The sequence below is a fragment of the Taudactylus pleione genome, unplaced genomic scaffold (genome assembly GCF_031769625.1).
Source record: "Taudactylus pleione unplaced genomic scaffold, aTauple2 ptg000173l, whole genome shotgun sequence".
Taxonomy (NCBI): domain Eukaryota; kingdom Metazoa; phylum Chordata; class Amphibia; order Anura; family Myobatrachidae; genus Taudactylus; species Taudactylus pleione.
The window spans coordinates 5770109-5794050 of NW_028284575.1; the positions used below are offsets into that span (position 1 = coordinate 5770109).

The 23942-nt window shown below is 45.5% G+C and overlaps 1 long non-coding RNA gene across 1 annotated transcript; it reads right to left on the bottom strand.

Moving 5' to 3' along the window:
• Nucleotides 1-10268: 10268 nt before the first annotated feature.
• On the bottom strand, nt 10269-11754 carry LOC148521204 (uncharacterized). Its single transcript, XR_015878860.1, has 3 exons — nt 11692-11754; nt 10539-10626; nt 10269-10454 (listed from the first exon to the last, which is right to left on the bottom strand). It is a non-coding gene; the product is annotated as an uncharacterized LOC148521204 (long non-coding RNA).
• Nucleotides 11755-23942: the final 12188 nt, after the last annotated feature.

The window sequence follows — 23942 nt, forward strand, 5'->3', positions numbered from 1 at the left end:
TGTATTTCAGCCCGCACTGATCGCAGTGCTTGCGGCGGGGAAAGGCAACCTCAAGGGCTGCGAGCATCTCCAATGGCTCACGATGGTCCCGATTAAACCTTCATTTCCCGGAGATGACGTGTGTTACGAGTGGCAAGGGGGCGTCTTCAGACATTTATGAGCACACTTTGCCGTAGCTCGCTAAAACATAGTGGACGTCCTTACACGACGTAGTGCGAGCGCCAGTTGCGGGCTGGGCCGGGGGGCAGGGTGCCATGTGCCCCCCCGGGCCGCAGCGTCATGCGGGCTGTGGGCAGTCTGTGTCCCTGTGACACAGCTGCACAGTGTGTGTAGCACTGACCGGACGGAGTTCGGTCAGCGCTACACAGCACAAACACACAGCCGCCGGCACCGGCAGCTGTGTGTTTGCTTTAGCAGCTGATGAGAGTCAGACAGACTCTCATCGACTGCTGCTCCCACTGCCAGAGCCGGACATCTTCCGGCTCCGGAGGTGGGTAATGGGAGTGACGCGTCACTCCCATAATGCAAAGCGGCGGACGGAGGAGCTGATCTCGGCGGCGGGACCAGGAGCAGGAGTCAGGTAAGTGTTTTTGTTTTTTTATATTATGTGTGTCTACTGCGGGGGGTCTGGCACTATAAGGAGGAGACCACTACTGGGGGCACTACAAAGGGGGGGACTACTACTACTGGGGGCGCTACAAGGGGGGGACTACTACTACTGGGGGCACTACAAGGGGGGGGGACTACTACTACTGGGGGCACTACAAGGGCGGGACTACTACTACTGGCGGCACTACAAGGGGGGACTACTACTAGGGGCACTACAAGGGGAGGGGACTACTACTAGGGGCATTGCATAGGGGGGAGGGGACTACCACTGGGGGCACTGCATCGAGGGACCACTGCTGGGGGCTCTATATAAAGGTCAATAATGGGGGTACTGCATAGGGGGAAGACTACAACTGGGGGCACTATATAAGGGGCTAACTACTGGGGGCACAAGGGGCACTGCATAGGGGGGATCACTACTGGGGGCACTACTCGAGGCCTACATAAGGGTGTCCTCTCCTGTGGCATAGGGTGGCACTGCATATGGTCACTACGACAGGGGGCTGCCCCTAATCTTTATTTTTACCTTACATTAATCCCATATGGACCCGCCTCCTCCCTAGAACACTTGAGGGGGGGGGGCGCCGTAGCACGCACGTTCTTTCGGGCACCCTGGCTACACGCTACTCCTCTGCCAGGGCCGCCTGCATGCATTTGCCCCCCAGGCTAAAAGTTGCCAGCCAGCCCCTGGCGAGCGCTTAATTTAAATATCCGGCCCCTTTTTGCTAGCGAGCGATCGTATCTTGTGAGCTACTCTGAATGAGCTCCTAAGACTGTAGTTAAAATTGGGGCCATCCACAGAGAGAGTGCATGTTGGTTTGGGCTCATGACAGGGGGGCTCATGACCCCACAGCTATTAGTAAACTAATGGTGGTTACACACGGGACGATTTTGTTCAGTGCCGGGCTCCCTCCCTCATCCCCGAACATGTCCAACCTGACAATATCGTCAGGTTGGACAGGAAGTTCGGACGATGAACGAAAACTACAAACTGCAAACGGGAGCGCGCATTTGAACGATTTTTTTGAACGATTTGTCATTACGACGTCGTTCAAAAAAATCGTCCCGTGTGTACGCACCTTAATGCTTCATGGGTCCCGAAGAATCAAATCACGCTTCTCCCAAATCTCCAGACGACACGGCCACGCTGTTATGGTGCTGGTCATGTAGCATTGTTATTGAGACGATGACTGCACCACCCCACCACCAATATACAGATCTGCTACTTAATATAGTCTGTTTACAATACAGTAAGTTACAGGACCACATAGCCTGTCTGTCCTAAGGATGCACTGGTCATCTCTAAGCTGCAGGGTGCACCATGAAAACTGAATACAGGTGCCACATGGGCCATGTGCCCTATGCGACCGCATCGCTCACACAATGGCGCCCTTTTCAAATCACTTCATATATTCATCACCAACGGTCACACGGAAATCTATATAGCAATAGCAGAAGGACGACTTTTATGAGTGACATATTTCGATGATGCCGTTGCCTGAGCAAACCATACACCAAATTAAAGGTCTTGGTCGACAGATTTGTAGAAAATATTGGTGTTGTAATTAGTTGCTTCGCTTCGGAGTTATGTGTCAAAACATCCGCTCACCATTTACAATGCATCACCGTTGTGCCATACTCACCTAGCTCCAAATTGTCGGGGAGCCCCCCGCACCAACGGAAAAGTATCCACATCTCCCGCATCCCGCCAACTTCCTAGTGAAGTGGGCAGGATGCGGAGATAAATGCCGGGAATCATGGCATAATTGCCGTGACTCGCGGCTCCGTGACACGCTAAAAAGCGTCATTTAGCCCCGCCCCCTCATAATGCTCACCAGCCTTATGAGGGGGCAGGCATCTCCCTGGGAGCAGATAACTAAAGTCGGTAAGTATGCATTGTGCTCTGAAAAGTGTTACAGTTGGGTGACCTGGAACATGTGCCCTGCTGGGAGGTCTGGAAACTGTGAAAGTCACATATATCAGAGCGTCTTGTGGCAACCTCAATCACCGACTTCTGTGTTATTTCATTATTCATTCTCCATGCTTTGTGTACACCAAACCTTCCTAGAGAACGGCCTGGAGGACTTCGACGTGGTGGAACCCTTACAGGTCGCCCAGAGCACGCAGTTCAAATATCTTACAGTCAAGATTATTATCATCACAACCAATGTATAACAAGATAAACTGATACGCCGCTTGCATTGCAGATGACATACTACTCTTTGGGTCCTATGTACATGCAATGTGTGAACTGTGGTGCCCTACACCTTTTGGCAGAGGAGATTAACGGCCATTTTTCACTGCTGTCAAACTGTGGTTCCACTATATTTAGCAGAACTCTTTATGACAAATATCCTCAAATTACGAACTCATTGTCACCATAATATCCTCCATAACTAAGGCGGCTGCTGGCTGCTGTTCCCTAGTATGCATTATTGCTGCAGAACGATTGCTAATATCACTGTATGGAGGGAGATGTACTTAGCCTTGGAGAGAGATAAAGTGGACGGAGATAAAGGAACTGATTCAGACCCGCTCGCAAGGCTGCGTTCGCTTGCTGCCGGCCGATTTTCTCTTCAGGTGTTGCTACGCCCAGTGTGGAAAGGGACTCCGATGCTCAATCACTCTGCGCTCGACGAAGCTGTGCGCACCCAAAAAGGGGGAGTGGCATAATTGCCATAGGTCACGCCCCTAAGTGACGCTAATTGGGGGCGTGTTTGCACGGCACTCCTCCAGTTTAACGTCAGGCTGGGGGAGAGCCCAGCACTCCTTCAGTAGCACGGCATCCATTCTGATTCTTCGGGGCCGGCACCGCTGCAACAGCTGCGGCGGTGGTGGTGCCCAACCTCCCGACCACCTGGCGGGACACTTCGGGCCGCTGGTGGAACAGCAGGGCAGTCCGCGAAAAACGGGACTGTCCCGCTGAAAATCAGGATGGTTGGGAGTGGTACGCCCTCTATGGGGTGGCGCCCCTGTTCGACCGCACTGGTCGAACATGCCTCAAGCCGGCCCTGCACATCGCTAGAATGGCAGTGCTATAGATTTTATGTATACAGTGGTTTACTGACTAAATCTGAGCTAGAAGGAGGAGTCTGGATTACTGTAAGCCGCCCTGTGCTTACCATTACAGCCCAGTAAAGGGGCTGATTTTGTCTCAGGTGGATCTCTGTGCATGGACGCAAACTACGTTTGTTTACATATAGCACGTGCACAAACGTGAATTTTTGCGTTTCTCTGTCCTATTCTTAGTACGGAATTTGAACAGATTTGTCCTCGAAATTGCCCATTTTGGGGCATCAACAATGCAATCGCCCTGATTTGTGGGAATGCCATGGGGTGCTGTGGGTGTGTACCAAAATCTCTGTGCGAGTTATATGTATGGGGAATGGGAGTCTTTGTTCGGCAGATCTCTTGCACCAGGCTTGTGGCTGGCACAATGCACACACTTATGATGACGGTTGAGGCCAATGGCATAAAATCACTGGGTGGCACAGCTTTCCATGGGCAGATACCCCGCATCAGTTGAATGGAATCCCGCAATGGTGTAAGGTAGTAAATCAGGATTCCGCTGCTGTCTGCAGCTACGGCCAATTTATGTGGCTCAAATACTCCATCAAAGGTATTAGTTAGTTACACCCTGTAGAGAGTATATCTAAGCAATGGCTAAAGACTAGAAATAATTCACCATTTACATTTAGCATATATGTTTAAAGTATTGCTATAGGGCAGGGGTGGGGAACCTTTTTTCTGCCGAGGGCCATTTTGCTATATATAACATTATTGGAGGGCCCGGTACAGGCCCCGCCCCCTCTGTGTGACATCACACAGGGGCGGGGCCACAATCGCCGGTGATTACAGCAATGCCCGGAGCATCCTGAGGATGCTCCGGGGAGCTGTAAGGGCAGCGGTGTGACCGTCTGAAGCGTCCTAAGGCTGCTCCAGGCGGCACTGCTGCATAGATTCTGGCTGCTGGGTGCCCTTCTAGGCACAGTGCTAGCCAGATGAGGCTAGCAGAAAAAAAGCTCAGAGGGCCAGACCAAATTATTCCGCGGGCCTTATACGGCCCCCAGGCCTGAGGTTCCCCATCCCTGCTGTAGGGGTTCACACCCATTCAGCTAGAAGAGCATTAAGTCGGTCGCTGACGTTGGGTGAAAAAAAACAGACTCGCAGTCGCCACTCCAATGCATCACAAAGGTGTTTGATGGGGTTGAGGTTAGGGTTCTGTGCAGGCCTGGACAGTAATTCCATATCAAATTCGGGAAGCCATTTCTTGAAGGAGCTCCCACTAGACGTTGTCATGCTGAAACAGAAAAGGGTTTTCCCCAAAAGGTTGCAACAAAGTTGGAAGAACACTATAGAATATCATTTTATGCTGTAGCATTAAGATTTCCTTTCACAGGAATGAAGGGGCCCAGGCCACACCATGATAAACAACCACCGACCATTATTACTCTTCCACCAAACCTTACAGTTGACGGTACACATTCGGGCAGGAAGTGCTCTCCTAGCATCCTCCGAACCCAGATTAGACAGTCAGGCGGCCAGATGGTGAAGAGTGATTTGTCATTCCAGCCATGGAAACCCAATCTATGAAGCCCCTGACAGTTTTTATTTCAATTAGATTGACTTCTTGGAAACGTGGCCTCCTATGACAATACCATGCTGAGCTCTTCAGTACAACCAATTCTACTGCAAATGTTTGACTATGGAGATTGGATGGCCAAGTGATTGAAATGGCCAAACACACTAATTATAAGGGTGGCAAATACTTTTGTCCATTTAGTATATGTATTGTGATAAAAGCACAGGAAAAGTTGTAAATGGGAGATATGTGTGGACCAGATTCCTGGCTTCTGCCTGGTGTACAGAAGCTACAGTAATTGGCAACATTAAACGTCAGAGCACCTGTGAGAGGCTGATATAAAGTGTATCATTTGCTAGTCTCAGTCTCTCACTACCTAGGGAACAGGCAGAAATGCCTGTTGAGAGACACTGTGTTTACTGGTTGTAAGTACTGTGCTAATACTATTGTTTTGTGAGAGGTATATTTGGTTCCTCCACTCTGAGAGAAGGAATCATTTGTTTGCAAGGTCATGGTAAGTACAGCATCCCTACCCTGACCTTGCCACATTATGTACAGATATAGCTAATATCAGAAGACAGATAGCGTCATTGGGAAGAGAAAACATTTTGCAAGTCCCCCTAAAAAACCCTCATTATTCTGCTGCTCATGGAGAAGAAGCTTTCTAAGCCAAGAGAGATAATACATTTAATTACAGCCTTTCGATTCTTTGAACACAAAAAAATTCTGCCGTAAAAAAAGATTTACAGCGATCTTATTGATGTATGTATCAATTTTGCGGCTTTGTATGACTTTGTTCCTTTTTGTCCAGTTTTACATTCAATTGCGTTGTCACTTGTTGTGACTGGAATTTAACTGGAGACAGTTTGTTTTGATGACTTTTAAAATATAACAAACTATTACTAAAACCCAGAATTCCTTCTGCATTTCCCTCAGCAGCCTCAGGAGTCATATTTTCATTAAGATCACATAACTCCCTACACAATTTAATTCAGGGCACAATCGTCTGCTTCAATTCTTCACACTCAGAGAAATAGTATCCAAGAAAAAGTCCCCCAGTTGTGGAGCCTTTTATTATTTAAGGTGCGTACACACACAACGATTTTTTTGAATGATTTAACTACAACGATGTCGTTATCGTTCAAAAAATTGTTCAGTGTAAAACGATAAACGATGAACGATTATCGTTCATGCGCGTTCACATTTGTCGATTGTAGTTTGTAGCTCAGTCAGACTGACTAACTGAACGATTTTCAATAGAAGTTGCAACATTTTTCCTTCAACACACAGAAAATCGTTTATTAAGTAAAGTAAAAGCAACTACTTTGTAAAACGATTTCCATTCACTTTTTCAAGGGAAAAACTGAACGAAAATCATTCATTACTTACATCGTTGTGTGTGTACGCACCTTTAGTGGTTAAGCGCAAAATTGCAGTTTTAAGTGTGTATTATCAGTTACATAGATCTCAAAATGTGAGTGACTGAAAGAAAACCCAGAATAGATGTAGCTGTAATAAAGTTATATCAGTGGACATCAACTTGTGAGCGTGTAACCAGCATAGCACCTGTAATAGCCATGAATATTGAGTGCAAGACTTACGGGTAGCTGTACTAAGCTTTGGAGAGAGATAAAGTACCAATGAGTCAGCTCCTGTCATTTTTCAAATACAGCTTGTAAAGTGACAGTTAGGAGCTGATTGGTTGGTACTTCATTGCCATCCACTTTATCTCTCTCCAAGGCTTAGTACATAGATGTCACTGAGTCTTGGAATGCAGAAGCCAGAAGAGAAGAGATGCATAGTGGGAAGTCCGAGTCGCTACGCTCAAACAAGACTTCCGCAAACTAGACTTCTAGGTACTGATGAATGTGGAACCGTGTACTGTATAGAGGTTTATATCTCCTGTCACCCCTTCCAGAAATGAGTCAGTTTTTCTGCCCAGTTTACGGCTTAATTATGAGGGTGGGGGACATCGAGGCTGTCTAAATTACCTGTGGCATTTTTGTTTTTTTTTGCAAATCCCCCCCATTGAGGGAAGTCATCCTATAAATGCTCTTCCCTGCTAAAGTGCAACTGGGAGGTGCAAAATGTACAGTATGCTCTGAGGTAGTGACCAGTTCAAAGGGCCTATATATTATAACATAAAAAAATCGATGGAGGTCATTAGGTTTAGAACTCGCCTGGAGATCTACCTAATTACCAGAGGAATTCATCATTCCTCCTCCCCATAACTATCTATTCCGAAAAGCTGTCATTATTGCGATGTCAGCTTTTTGGGAAATAGATAGTTTTCCCTGCCTGCTCTAACTTACTGCAGCTGGAAGCAGTGCTGCGCATGCGTCGTTACATCCGTAAACCCAGCGCATGCGCAGCACTGCCTACAGCTGCGGTAATTCTGCCCCCCCCCTCCACTCACCTCTCTGTCCCCCACCTACCTGGCCGCTGCAGCCGCTGACCCCGACCTCCCGCCTGAAAAGGAAAAAATAGTAAAGTTAAAAATATATATATCATTTTTTATTTTTTAACTTTACTGTGTTCTGTCGGGAGCAGCCGGAGCTGGAGGAGGGACCGGGGAGCGCCGGAGGGAGCCGAGGAGGACCTGCTCAGCTGAAAGCAGGTAAGTGCAACCCGCTATACGCCACCTGAGAGTGGCGTATAGTAACACCATCAAATTCTGAAAATATATAATTTTCGGAATTTGATGAATAGCCTAAATTCTACATCCCCATAATAATGTACTAATATATGGGGAGTGTGGAAATTAACGCAGACAGACTTAACCAGGAGATATCAGTGATATCTTCTGTGTTAAGTGTGTTCATGAATACTAAAAAAAAAAAAAAGGTAATTAAAGAAAATGTCTTTAAAACCATTATTTTAGTGTTGATGAATAGGCCCCCGAGTCTTTTTGCAAAGTGAAAATGGCTGAGCACTGGTGTGCTCATTCAGTACATTGCCAGTGTCACGCCTGAGGGTTGTGTGGGTAGGAACAGGCTGATCAGGGATACGGCAGTAGATGATGGGCCCGAAGGCGAGGACAGGAACAGAAAGTCTTTATTAAACCGCAGGTTGGAATGGAACTGAATAAATAGGACTGAATGAATAAGCAGCATCAGATTGGGACCGATGATGCTGGATTAAGAGCTGGATCAGTTTGATACCGATGTTAATGATTTAAAGAACTTGATGGAATTGAATTCGATGTTGAAGAATTTAATAACTTGATCAGGTTGAGACCGTTGTTGAAAAATTTAATAACTTGATCGAGTTGAGACCGATGTTGATGAATTGCAGTACTGGGTCGGTTTGGGACCGATTATGATGAGTTGCTGTACTGGGTCGGTTTGGGTGGAGATATTGGCTGGGACCGATGGTTGGAGATATCGGCTGGGACCGATGGTTGTAGTGAGGAACAAGACTCAGTGGAGTGGAAACCCAGACTGGAGCACAGAGGGAATGGAGACTTGGAACTGGAATCACACAGACTGGAACCATTCAGATACAGAGTACCTGGGAGCTCAGCACAGAGCTGTAACTTCAGCAGAAGCGACGTTGTACTAGCATGGAAGCCTGTCAGGAAATGGAACTTATAGGGGTGGATCACCAGGGATTGGGTGCTGCGTTCAGCTGGTCTGTGAACAACACTCTGAGTGGTGGAGGAGAATCATGTGCCTGAATCCAACATGGCTGCACCCATACTGAATTTTGGAGGGAAGTCGGGTATGCAGCCTGAGTGCTAGCATGCTGAGTAAACACACTGAGAGCTCAGAGCAGTAACCGTGGGGACAGACCTCACAGCCAGCTGGATGCATTGTGCAGTGCAAATAAAATAACTCCCAGGTGCTCCAGATCCTTAGCTGATGAAGTTGGAGCAATGTAGTGGAGGAGCTAGGATACAAAGCGGCCATACGTGATGCTTCGCCCACCAGAAGACCTCCAAAAATCATATTCTATTAAAATACAAAAGTTAATAAAAAGTATAAATCAATACAATATGTAAAAACAGGCAATTTGAAAAAAAAAAAAACATTACTAAGAATGATTACAAAAAAAACCAAAACAAAAACATTGTATAAAAAACATTTTCTATAAAAATTGCCTAGGCCAGAGAACACAATATACGTCTAGCAATGACGGTGTATATGGCCTTGAACAAACTGAGGTGATTCCAAATAAATTGTATATACTGAAATCAAAATGGGATGGTGAGCAGCAGAAGCACACAATGTATTTTTTTTCTTTAAATGATACCAGTGGGATAATGAAACACTTGAATCCAAAGATGAGTGAATGTGACCTAATATAAATTTCAGAAATGATAAAACAGAAATATTGAAACATTCAACCAAACTATATAACCATAGCAATCGACCCCCCCCCCCAAGCCCCTAATACACTTAAAATAATGGGGGCAAATCTTATTTTTTGGACACCCAAGTGTAATTGGTGCCCATAGGTGCATTTCAATTGTTCTTCATTTAAGGCACCATTGCTGTGTATATGTACCAGAGGCACCGGATTTTACTGCCCAAAGCAGGTAAGCAAGTAAAAAATACTACTTACAGTAAGGTGACCAAAGTGCCGCATGGGTGCCCAATTAAACACATTTACGCCCGCCACCTTGGGATGTTGCGAGCTGAAAGGTGTGCAGCAGCAGCAGCTATTCCTGCCGGACAGGGCAATGTATTGACTTGCTCCATTGGGTGTCTAAAAAGAAATAGCAGTATTAAGAAAAACTGAATACCAAAAAATTAGGTAATAAGGAAAATGACTAAAAGAAAAGAAAACTACTAATTACTTATTGAAATGGCAAAAATAGACAAATTTGAAAACTTTTAAATCTGATCTAGGAAAACCACATAAAATTGGAAAACACTTAAGGCAACCAAAGTGCCGTATTGGTGGCCAAAGTGCCAAATTTGGGGTTTGAAGATTGCAAGTAAGATTGTACAGGGGTGTGCGCGCGTATCGGCAAAGTGGTCGGGACCTCTGAGCGTAAGTGAAATCAAAAGTAAAATTGCATGGAAATTATAATTGTACAGGAGTGTACCCAGATTACGTATGACCTCACCATAGCCGGCAAACAGCAGCTCATCATTTTAATGGTCATCAAAGTAGTTGTCTTATTGGGACTTGCTTTGTATAGAGACCATTATTGTACCATCAGATGGCCCCTGGGCTGCGATCACCTCCTTATAGATCTTCTGCCTCTCATCAGCTTCCTTCTCAAAATACATCTATATCCATCACGGCAACAACCGGCCTTCAGAAAAACAAATACACAGCGGGTTAGTGATCATACTCAAGGCCATAACACAGATTGAAGACATAATATTTGGAATAATACCTGTGATCAGATGTTTTCAGCTCTGCCCTGCCGTAATGTAAGATGGTGCCTGGATTCCACGTATAAGAGATGTTTTTCCCTTCTTCCTCTAAAACACCAAATACAGTAGAGTTATAAACAGGAGGATGATGAAGCAGGAGAGACCTCTCTCCCTACATTCATGACACACAAAATAATAATACTAACAGCTATAACTGGCTGAGAAGCTGCCCGGGTGGGAAAATAAAGAGAATGGCATTGATCGCGGGGGGACGAGGCTTAGTGGTGCATGAGCGGGCACTTGTCACGGTATTTTTTTGCGCAAAATACAGTGATAAGTGTGCGGAGGGGATTCGCAGGGAAAGAGCTTTATCGCAAGCTCTGTACCTGCAAGGGATTTTTAGTAAATCCCTGTGATATTGGCTGAATTCGCAATGCAAATTCAGTCGGTAATATCACACTACAATCTGCAACACTTAGCCATTAGCATCCTACACTTCACAAAACACACATACTACAAACATATAAAATCACTAAATCAGTGCATGGATGCAGGGGCTGGCTGGCAGATGTTATAGTCTTGTTCTGGCTTTTCTCTATACAGGCTTTTTGCCATTGGTAATCCGTATTGTTAAATAGACAGGCAGCGCTGCTGTTAGGTAGCACACCTCCCAACATTTCCAGACCTCAAGGGGTGTGGCTTATGGGGAAAGTGGGCGTAGCCTATGGAAAATGGGGCGGAGCCTTGCGGCTTCCCCCGCTTTAGTCACTTTGGGGGCATGCCCAGCACTCTCCGAGATGCTGGGCAGCCCCCAGGCAGTCCTTACACATGAGAACAGACGCCGTGCGCATGCGCACGGCATCTGTTCTCCTTCTGTACACCCGTTGCTCTGCTATGCACAGCAGCAGTTTGTGCTCTCCCCAACTTCCCCCCCACCGCGGGTGGGACAGCGGGACAGTCCCAGAAAAACGGGACTGTCCCGTTGGATTCGGGACAGTTGGGAGGTATGAGGTAGCACAGTCTATCATTACCAGCAGAGCAGTGTGATGTGGGGTGATCTCCCAACTGTCCCTGCTGTCTGGACAAAATACTGACTGGGTGGGACTGTCAACCAAAATCAGGACTGCCCCTCTAGAATGAGGACAGTTGGCTGTGCCGCTCTCTCCTACCTACCTGCCTTGCAGCTCTCACTACCCAATGCTGCCCGTGTCCTATGTTCAGTGGCTGCTGGTCTGGATCCTGCAATGTAGGGGACCTGCGGAAAAAGAATAAGTACATGAAATATAGAAAGTACAGTAAGGAATCTTCTAGGCCTCGTTCCCACTAACCAGCCCGACATTAATTCAACAGCACCCACATTTACTATGGCCTCACAACCCTGCAACCAGCACATTAAATTAATAGTATTCACATTTAATAAATAAATCTATTTCCCCCAAACAGCCAAACATTTAATCAATAATGTACACATTTCATAAATAAATATTTTTCCATATCAAACAGCACACATAGTAAAAAATGTGTATTAATATTTAGGGGTCTATTTCTTCTTCAGGTTTAGTAGGTAGAAATGTTCCTTTATTCACATAGTGATAAGCAGCATCGCAACAGCCCGACGTCCGTTTCAACTGTAATGTCAGTTTTCCTCAGGGGCTAGCGGACGTCGGGCTGTTGCGCTGCTGCTTATCACTATGTGAATAAAGGAACATTTCTACCTACTAAACGTGAGTGCTGGTTTTTACACTTTGCTGCTTCAGGAAGTGTTAGTGGTATATTTATATATACTGTATATTAGAGATGAACGGGTTCGGATTAGTTCGGATTTCCACGCCGAGTTCTGATTTTTCCCTGCAAAAAACGGGACTCAGAAAGAGGCAAAATGTCATCTTTCATGGACAACCATCATCATTCCTGGACAAAAGTCCAGGAATAATGATGCTTGTCCATGAAAAATGACGTTTTGCCTCGAGTCCCGTTTTTTGCCGGGAAAAATCCGAACTCTGCGTGGAAATCCGAACCCGCTCATCTCTAATATATATATATATATATATATATATATATATATATATATATACCAGTGATTGCATAGTGCCATTATACCAGCGATGGCACAGTGCCATATTGTGTCAGACATGACAAAGGTAACGAACACACTTCTGCACCAATTTTGCTATCTTGCAGGTTGTGTGCTGCAGGTTTAAGGGAGGTGGATTTGGTTCGGGAGGGATTATGTGTGAGGTGTTATAATCCTCCATGTACATCAAACCCCCAACAATGGTACAGGAACCCCCTTGGGCTGCCTTTTCTCAGGTCCTGGCCTCCATTGTGGGCCACCTGGCGGTCCCAGCTGTTTTTCCCCATATGGGGTTACCTCAGCAGACCATCATGCCCTTACAGGGTCTACCTCAGATTATGCAGACTCCTCCTGTACCTCAGCAGTTTGTCATTCCCTTACAGGGTCTACCACAGGCTATGCATCCACCATGGGTAGATGTTTTATCTACTTCAGTGCAGAGCCTGGTGGCTTCCTCTACTGCCCTTCAGACCATGTTGCAGGGTGTAAAAAACCCTGAAGCCAGCTAAGCGTCCTGTGTTGTCATCTCAGTCCACACAACTCTCAGAGTCTGAGATGTCATCTGACGACGGAGAGATTGCTGATGTCTCTAACCCTGATTCACCTCTGCAAGAGGCAGAGACTAGGTCAGATATGAATATTCCTGCCTTGGTGCGAGCTGTCAGATCCATTTTGGTAATAGAGGATGACTAGCCAGCCCCTCAATCCAAACACCTTCAGTTTAACGGGTAACGGTGACTTGGGCAGTATTCCCTCTATCAGATCAGCTAGTGGATCACATGGCTGCTGCCTGGCAATCGCCTGGTAAGAGGTATCAGCCTTAAAAGCATTTGGCCTCATGTTATCCATTTCCTGCGGCTCTTTGTAAAAAATGGGAATCCCCCCCTGCGGTGGATTGTCATGTTACACGTTTAATAAAAAGTGCTACACTACCTATGCCTTCCACTTCTTCCTTAAAGGATCCTACAGATAGGAAGATGGAAACTTTCCTGAAATCAATATACTCTCTTTCAGGAGCTGTTGCCTGCCCATGGCTATTTCATGGGTAGTTAAAGCTATAGAGAGCTGGGCCGATGCACTTGAGGAAGCTCCTGAGAATCCCCAGGAACTATCTATCCATTATTGGTAAAGTTCTGCTGCTTTAATACAATCTACCATTCAAATGAGAGTCAGTCCTAATACCATTGATTACAGTTATCTTTCACTAGGAGCGGATCAAGTGGATCTCACTACTACTTATACGTTATTATACCAAGCCCTGGGCCTTTTTCTTAGAGCACCTTTCCAGCTCATTCAGAGCATTTATACACGTCTATTTACTTGTATTAATGTATTAAAATATTTTTAATTTGTATCAGCTGTCCATCAGTGTTATATTTACTGTGTTTTTAATTAAGCACAGGTGTCCTACCTATTTAAACATATTTTAAGAACCTCATCTCCTTCCAGTCCTCAAACCCCCAGCGTCTTTGCCACTTTCAACTCCCTCCTCTGCCCTTCCCCTCCTCGCCTCCCCTCCTCACTCTCCGCCCTTGACTTTGCCACCTACTTTAAATCTAAAATTTACTCCATACGTGAGGACATCATATCCCATCAGACCCTCAGCACTCCTGACCCTCCTTTCCCTGACCACCCCTCCCCTTCTGTCTCACCAACTCTGACATCCTTCTCCCCTGTTTCTGGAGAGGAAGTCATGGCCCTCAACCGGTCCCCCCCTCCTTCCTCCTCCCCCTTTGACCCTATTCCTTCCGTCTCCTCAATTACCTGTCTCCTTCTGCCTGTTCCCATCTTGCCCACCTCCTCAATCTCTCCCTATTATCTGGCACTGTCCCTGGTAATAGGATACAGCTTTGTGTCAGGCCCATGGTTCAATGTGTTGTAGCCAGCGATGAGCTGAGAAAGTTAGATGGAAAAAAGCTGATCCCATCCGCGCTCACATGGTGGAAGCCAACGTTTTATATCTTACAGAGGGCGGGATGTATGGATGCAACTATATATAACGGTTGGGTACGATTGCGACAGTTATGTAGACGTGAGAATATCAGCATGGACGAACTGTCGACATGCAGTATCTGTACATGGATATGTCGACAAGATGAACTGTTGACAAACCGCCTCTGGTGGACTTGCGGCCTAACCCTAACCTCCTATAACCTAACCATCCCCCTGAAGCCTAACCCTCCCCTTCCTGGTGGTGCCTAACCACATTTCATATTCTCAGTTATAACCATGTCGGCAGTTTAATGTGGTCATTCTTGTGTCATCATTTTGAATGTTGACATGGCTATAGATGACCTTCTGACCGAATACCAAATATTTGGATCCCCATAAGCAATAAAAAGGGATTGCATCAGATATTGGAGATCTCCGCCGTGGATCAGCGGTACAGCATTGCCTATAGAGGCTTCTACTCTCTGTGCCTGATTCAGACCGCTCGCGAGCGGGTCGATGGTGGCCCGGTTTCCAGCCAGCTCCAACGTGCGCATTCGCGAGACCCGGTTAGTGATACCCCTTTTACACCAGAGCAAAAACCTGGGTTTTTGCTGGGTCTACCCGGGTCGCAGCTCAGTGTAAAAGGGTCCCTGAAAAATAACCCAGGTCAAGTGACCCAGCAATCCAACCCAGGTAGCTACCAGGGTTGGACCCAGGATGGACCTGGGTAATGGTGCAGTGTAAACGGTTCAACCCAGGTTATCTGACCTGGGTCATGCCTAAAATGAGCTGATTGGTGGTTGTGGGGCATTCACCTCCCACTTTTTATGACCTCACAGGTTTAGCAGTGCAGACCTGAGTTCAGTGTGAACAGGGCTGACCTGGGAGTAACCCAGATCGAAGCTGCAGTGTAAATGGGTCTGACCTGGGTATGACCAGGGTTGGAACCATGTCCAAAAACCCAGGTGGGACCTGGGTTTTTGGTGGAAAAGAGGTATGACAGTCAAGCCGTCGCTCCGGGTCTCGTACCAAAGGGGGCGTGCTGTTGATGTTGCGTGACAGCACGCCCCTTTGGTGGGCGGGCCGGGGGCGTGGCTGCCCAGACGGAGGCGTTCCCATGGGAACAAGTGATGCAAGTGGGAGTACTTTTGGCTCTGATAGAGCCAAAAGCACTCTTGGGCTTGCGGCAACGAGACCCTACCGTAAGGGTCTCGTCGCAAGCCCGATGGTCTTGACCATCACGACCATCATCATGGTCGCTCGCATAAGCTGTGGGTGGTAACCCACAGCTATGCGAGCGGCCAAGAGGCCGCAACAATAAAAAAAAAACGCCGATTCAGAGCGGGCGCTCGTTCAGAGCATCCGGCTCTGAATCAGGCCCTCTGTCCCCTGCGAAAACCTGGGAGTCTTCGCATCACCTGGGGCGGCTCTCACTGGAAGAACTGTCCCGGAAGGTAAATATTCATGTATACTAAATGCCAGTGTGAAGATGAATAAGGGGCGGGATGTATCAGAGACGCCAAAGGTCGTTTTAAACAAGGGCATGAAGGTAAGATATGGCAGGACTGAGCATGCCTTGTTATCAGCAGGTGCCACAGTCTTAGGGTATGCGTACGGTATCCCAGCGGTCACTTACATTACTGGCGCCAACATCCCGACCGCTGGAGGTAAGCAACGGGGTTGGGGGGAGGATTAGGGGTTAGGCACTAGGGGAGGAGGGAGGGTTAGGGTAGGGAGAAGGTTAGCATACCGACCAACAAGTGTCGGTATGTTTACATTTTTTTTTTTTATTTACCAATTATATTTTTATTAGATACCGTAAATAAATTGAAATATTATAATAATCTCAACAATAACATATACAAAATATAAAATAAAATAATATTTAAAAACACAATAAAATAAAAGGAGGGGGACAAAAGAAAAAGAGTAAATAGCTAAATTTTTGATACTACACACTCAGAAAATACATACAAATATCACATTTTCAAAACGGTATTGTATAACCCAGTTCTATATCGACAAAACAATACACTTTTGGAACTCAAGAGACAATATTATTGGAAGGAGAAGGAGAATGTAGTATTCCAATATCAGTTGGGCCAGGTCTCAAGGGATTTCCTCCCAGACTATCCCTATATTCTTTCCATTTAAACCACAGCATATGGGGCGAAGAGACCGCAGTAGAATAGTTACTGTCCGCTGTCTCAAAATCACAATGGCAATTTACTTTATTTATTATATGACCTAAGCTGGGCACACAGTCTGTTCTCCACAATTGAGCAATAGCAGCTTTTGCAGAAATCAGAATGTGCCCCAATATATATCTATCTCCCTTTGATAAGTTCCCCGGGAAAAAATGAAACAGAGCAATAACCGGGTCCAGTGGTATCCCCACTCCCGCAATGTCCCCAATCAAGGTGAACACTTCGACCCAAATAGGTCTCAGTAGAGGGCATGACCAAAATACATGGAAGATACTGCCCACTTCTCCACACTTTCTCCAGCAAAATTTAGAAATGGATGGCCAAATCTTATGTTGTTTCTCAGGGGTGAAATATGATCTATGGAGCAATTTTAAGAACATTTCTGAGTGGTTCATACAACGGGACATCTTATAGCAGGTTCGAAAAACCATTTCCCAATCTTCCTTTTCCAATGTTCTTGACCAATCCTTCTCCCATTTTTGTAATGATGTGAATTTGTTTGGTCTATTCTCCGTTATTAGCTGTTGATACCACCATGTAATGCCACCTTTTTGAGTAGAGGACTGGAATTGTTTTAGTATATACCCAGGTAAGGAACTGTGTTGGAGATTGAGGGAGGGTAGGCTCTGAACCCAATGCCGCATCTGCAAGTATTTAAAAAAATCCTGTTTCGGGAGACTGAACTTACTCTGAAGCTCAGAAAAGGAGATAACTTTTCCACCCGACATCATATCCCCCAATGAATTAATTCCTGCAGCATTCCAAGACTCCACCTGTAGGTTTCCAATTAGTCTAGCTATACAAGATAATGAGAGAGCAGTTGTCGGTAAGGAAACATCTTCACGCTTAATAACGAATCTATTCCATGCCTGTATTGTGGCACCAACTGAACCAGAGTGCCTGGAACTTGGGGGCTCTGCGGCGACCGGAAGCCATAACAAATCTGGGAGAGCTAGGGGTTTAACGGCCTCCGATTCCCACGCAACCCAAGGTTTAATGTTATCCTCCATAAACCAATCTCTCGCCTGATTTATCAAACAAGCATACTGGTATTTCTCTATATCTGGGAATGCAACTCCTCCTTCAAGTTTAGGTAAAGAGAGAGTTGCTCTTGCTATTTTCGGCCTACCCCCTTTCCAGATGTATCGGCCTATGGCTTTGTTAAATTTATTGCACATAGGTTTAGGAAGAACTCTGGGAATAGTACGAAACAGATACAGCAGTTTTGGCAGTAGCACCATTTTAAAGGCAGCTATTCTGCCCAGCCAGGATACTTCATGTAGCATCCAGTCTTTCAAGGCCACTTCAAAATTGGCCAGTAGAGGGGCATAATTGCATTCAATTATATCTTTGGTTCTAGTCAGGCGCACTCCTAAATATTTCAGGGAACATGATACCCATGAATAGTTAAAGTATGATTTTAAAAATTCTAATGTGTCCATGGGGATATTTATTGGGAGGGCTTCGGATTTATTAGAATTAAGCTTATATAATGAGACCCTTGAATAAGCATCCAGCAGATGGTGTAGAGCAGGGAGGGAGTCTCGGGGATTATACAGACTAATCAAAACATCATCCGCAAATAGACAAATTTTGTGGCTAGTATTCCCCAGCTTAGGGCCCTGAATTTCATGTGACCCTCTGATTTTTTCAGCCAGAGGCTCAATTGCTAGCGCGAAAATTAATGGGGAGAGAGGACACCCCTGACGGGTGCCATTAGAGATGCTAAAATTAGAGGAAAGGCAACCGTTTACATATACCCTAGCTGAGGGGACCGTGTACAATGCCAGAATGGAATCTACAATTAATCCCTGAAACCCAAATTTCGTAAAAACCTCCCGGAGGTAGCCCCAGTGTAGTCTGTCGAAGGCCTTTTCCGCGTCTAATGATAAGAGTAGTTGTTTTTGAGCCTTCTCACAATGTTCTATAATATTAAAGGCTCGTCTGGTGTTATCAGGTGATTGGCGACCCATAACAAAACCCACCTGGTCTGCATTAATTAAAGATGGTAGCAGTGGGTTGAGTCTTAAAGCTATTAATTTGGCGAAGAGCTTAATATCAGCATTTAGTAGAGCAATGGGCCTATAATTCTGAACCTCAGTGGTGGGTTTGCCTGGTTTATGAATGGCTATAATCTGGGCTTCTAGCATTTCTTTGGGAAATATTCCTGACTTGGTAGCTTCATTAAACACTAGTAAAAGTACCGGCGCCAAATCCGCCTTGTAAACCTTATAAAAATTAGAGGGATATCCATCAGGACCAGGGGCTTTATCTAAGGGCATGAGATCTATAGCTTTCTCAACCTCTTCTATGGTCCACGGAGCATTAAGAGTTTCACATGTGGCCGAGTCTAGGACAGGGAGATCTACATCCCTGAGGAACTCTTTAATTCCCTCTAAGCTTGGTTGAGGAGTTAAAGGATCCTCCCGTAGATTATATAATTTAGCATAATACTCAGCAAAGGAGTTTGCTATTTTAAACGGATCGATCACCCTACCCCCTTTCGATTTATTAATCGAATATATCTTTTCTCTAGCCCGCTTTCCTCTTAACTTACGGGCAAGTAATCTCGATGCACGGTTTCCAAATACATAGAACTTCTGATTCAAACGGGCAAGGTTCCTATGCACCTCCTGTAGTAAAAAGACATTAAGTTGCTTGCGTGCCCCAGCTAACTCTTTATATATGGTTTTATTTGCTGGGTCCGCTTTATGAGCTGTTTCTAGTGAGTTAACAACCTCTTCTAAGTTTGCCCATTTTAATCTATATTCTCGTTTAAACTTGTCGGCAATTTGTATTGCAGAGCCCCGAACAACAGCCTTCAAGGTGCACCAAAAATTAAAGACAGAGGTCTCATCTGGTTTGTTATTGATTAAGTATTCCGATAAGGACTTCTGAATATGTTGTTGAGCCTCTGGCTGAGCAAACATATGTTTACCTAATCTCCACGGGCCAGGGATATGTTGTCTATGTGCAATGTCCCATGAAAAGAAAATAGGGGAATGATCAGACCATGCCATAGGCATAATATCTATTTTTTTAATAGAAGATAGCGTAAATTTATCAGCTAGTACTAAGTCTATTCTTGAATACGAGCCATGAACATGTGAGAAAAATGAGAAATCTCTATCTGCTGGATGTTTAATTCTCCAAATGTCATATAGCTCATATTCTGCAAGGAGCTGTCGGAATCCTCTAGAACACTCGGTAGACTGCCGATTCCTGGGCAAACTTTTACTGGACCTATCTAACAAGGGGTCGGGCACAAGGTTAAAGTCTCCCATAATAATAATGGCACCTTTACTGTATTTCTGGAGAAAAGCACAAAATTTCCTACAAAAATTCAATTGACGTGTATTGGGGGCATATAGGGACGCTATGGTAACCTCCTTACCCTCTAATTGACCCACCAGCACTAAATATCTCCCTCCCGGGTCAGAATATTGTTTGTTCAGTACAAATGAACAATGTTTTGAGATAAGGATTGCTACTCCAGCTTTCTTAGATGGACCGCTAGCCATATAGCAAAGGGGAAATCTATCATTATTAAACGCTGGTGGAGAGGAGACGCAGAAATGTGTCTCCTGAACTGCTACAATTTGAGCCTTTAATTTATGGAAATGATTTAAAGCGAGCCTTCTCTTATGCGGTGAATTAAGCCCTTTGGCATTAATTGATATCAGATTAACCATAATAAAGTATTATGAGATAGTTGAAAACCAGTGGGAATTTGTAACCCCTGAGCTGTGTATAGCGACAATTTGAATCAGTACATCTTGGCCTACTACAATCAAATAATAAAAAAACAAAAGGGGGAAGAAAAAATAAATGAATAAAAAACAGAAAAATAAAAACACAATGATAAAAATTAAATAACAACAAAAAGATAAACTAACTGAAATGCCCTCACTTGAGGTCAGAGACGGTTGCCTAACCATGGCAACACGATTGGGGTACATGGGAAATTAAACACATGTCATACACCACCTTAAACAACATTAGGAATACAAGGTCATAACTATAACCTAGATCAGCGGAACTTCTAGACCTGAGATAAGATAACTTGAATTTCTCCCCAGCCTACAGAGGAACCCATTTAGACACTATGACCAACATAATAACAAAGAATCTAACTCAATATTACAGTCTTATGGTTCTTGAGACTAATCAACTCTACCATATAGGCATGGGGAAAAAACAAAAAACAAAGTTATTCGAAATCATTACGATTCAGCAGTCGACCAGTCCTTCTGAATATGGCGAAGAGGAGAGCATCTAGAAGAGGACACTTCTACCTTCATCTCTGAAAGAAATTTCTCACCCTCTTCAATAGAGGAAATGGTGGTCAAGGAGCCATTGCGTGAGATGAGGAGTTTAGTAGGAAAGCCCCATCTGTAAAGAATATCAGCTTTTCGAAGGGCAGAAGTGATAGGTTGAAGTGAACGTCTCTTTAGTAGAGTAGCCTGCGATAGATCTCCATATAATTGCAACTGGCCCATAACAGCGGCCGTTTCCTCCGATGGACGAGCAGCTTTCAACAGAGCCTCTTTAATATGGAAGAAGTGCATACACATGAGGACATCTCTTGATGCGTTCTCTGGTGCCCTTTTGGCTTTGGGGAGCCTATGAATACGGTCGATCAAAAGATAAGTAGATTTCGCAGAAGGAAGAAGCTTTTGAAACAGAGACATTGTGTAATCGTGGAGGCTGCTATTGGATATATTCTCAGGAACGCCTCGTAGCTTTAGATTATTTCGGCGTGAACGGTCCTCCAAGTCACACACTTTATCTTTGAGTGATGCTATTTCATTCTGCATTGCTTCATGCATTGTGATGAGATCGTTATGTGACCCCACTTCACCCATTTTCGTCTCCAAATCATCCGTACGACCTCCAAGATCATCTATGGAGTGTTGACAAGACTGAAGAGTAGCCCGAAATTCAGCTGCAACTTCATTTTTAAATTGTGAGAGGAGTTTTTTTCATTGTACCCACTGTAAGAACTTCTCCATCCCCTTCGCTTTGTGCAGGTTGAGATATAGCGGACCCCTTTCGTGCTGCAGACTCCTCAACAGCCTTTGATTTAGGAGATTGAGATGAGGCTTTGAAGAAAGAAATTTGAGAGACAGGTTTCTCGACTCTCGGCTTCTTAGGCGCCATGTATGATATTAAGATTGTTGCAGAATAGAAATATGAATTAGCACAGACACACCAACATGCAATGACTTCAATATGCTGAACTGATCTCAGGTCTTACTATAGGCGGTATTGAACATGTGTTAAAGTGAAGCAGCGACTACATCTCACTGAGTTCAGAATATACTTGCAGAGTAATTACTGATAGATTTGCTCAAATAAAATAAAATTGGCTGTGCTTAAGCAGAAGAGTCGGCCTGAATACTTTCCAAAATGGCCACCGGACCTTTATAGAAATCTCATTTCAGGCCTGGCTGTGCTGGGGAAAATCTGCCCCTGACTCTTGGATGTCAGGACTGGGGGAAAGGCAGGAGGGGAGCAATCTCAAGCCAGTTTATATCAGGCAGCCTAAGCCACCTACTCACACCAGCAGGACAGCGCAGTTGACAGATGCAGGCTGAGTGCAGGACGCCCAGCTACTAATACAGCCGACTCCTGGGGCCTGTTAATCCTCCTTCTAGAGGGTAAGGTGAGCACCAGCAGTCCCTCAAAGAGATCTCCGGATAATGCGGGGCAGGAGAGAGAGGCTACCTTAAGGCGCGAGTTGCGCGTTACCGCGGGGCGCTCCGGCGGGTCCCACTCCAAATCCAGTCCCCGGCTTCACAGGTCTGCCAGGCCTCAGTGCGTCGCTATGCGCCGGTGGTCGGCTGACACTTTCCCCGGACTTCTGACACAGCCGCAGGTGTCCCAGCAGACTCCCGAGAGGCCCCGCAAAGCGCTTCAGACCTTTGGGGTCCGGGAGAGGGTCTCATTAACCCCTTTTGTAGGGGATTCAGCAGGAGCCCACAGGGATTGTGTCCACTCACGTCTGCAGTCAGGCCACGCCCCAAGTGTCGGTATGTTAACCCTGTCGGGATTCAGGCAGGGTGCCGGAGCTAGAGAGGACACTTCCGTGCGCGCCTAATGCGCGTCCCCGAAAAGGGGGCGCGGTCATTGTTCATCACTCTTGGGGGCGTGCCCGGCACTTACGGACACACCGAGCAGCCCCCAAGCGCTGCTGACAGGTAGAATAGATGCCAGGCGCATGCGCCCAGCGTCTATTCACCGGCCGTGACCGGGTCATTGCACATTTCCCCACCCGCGGGTGGAGGCGGCACACGCAGGCTGTCTTAGCGGGGAGCTGCGCGGTGAGGGCAGGGCGTTTTTTGCTCTCCAGAAGGAGGGCAGGGCGCAGCGCCCCGCTAAAACAGCCTAGCGGGAACCAAATCCAGTCTTGGATACCTCTTCCATAAAATGTACTTTGGGAATCCTGCTGCTTTGGCCAAACAAGTCATTCATTTGAGGAACGGACTGAAGAAGAACGCTATGAGACGATAAGGCGCCATCTTTACAATTAAATACTTTTTGCTGTGCTATGTAATATTTTCTAAGATTAAATAAATATTGGTATAAACTGCATTTTCTAAATGTTATTGTCATTCATCAATGAATACGGATACATACTTCTATGATGTCGTGTAATACCGACATGAACTCCTGTCACGTCTATTCTGTATACAGTAGGGGACATCGGTATTTAGCGTAAAAATCTAAATTGTGGGTTTACAGCAAATCTTGAATGTTAATAAGGCTCTTTGGTGTTTGCAAAAAGTATCGTTTCAATGTAAGATGAGGGATGGTATTTGCATTTCGTGCTGGCTGACCCTTGCCTGTTCCTCATAGGGGCTTATGTACAGTAATAGTTTGCAAGCTGCAGCCGCTGCGGGAACTCCCGCGAATCTTATCGTATTTTTAAAGCGCCAATAATTTTATAGGCAAAACAAGCACCATAGTGTAACAAGTATAGCTCGCAAGTGCCAAGTCTTGGTGTCAGTAGCTTGTTCCAGGTGCTCCAGCAGGGGACATAGGGGAGAACATGCTAAGATTTTGGTTACCACTGGAACCAACCTACTGTAATCTTGCAAAAAATGGCGTTGGAGTGTCCGATAACCGTGGCCACTTCCAAATGGCTTTTCTCCAAGCTGACAAAATATAGAGTGAAACAAGAAACAGAATAAAACGGAAAAGTATTGTTG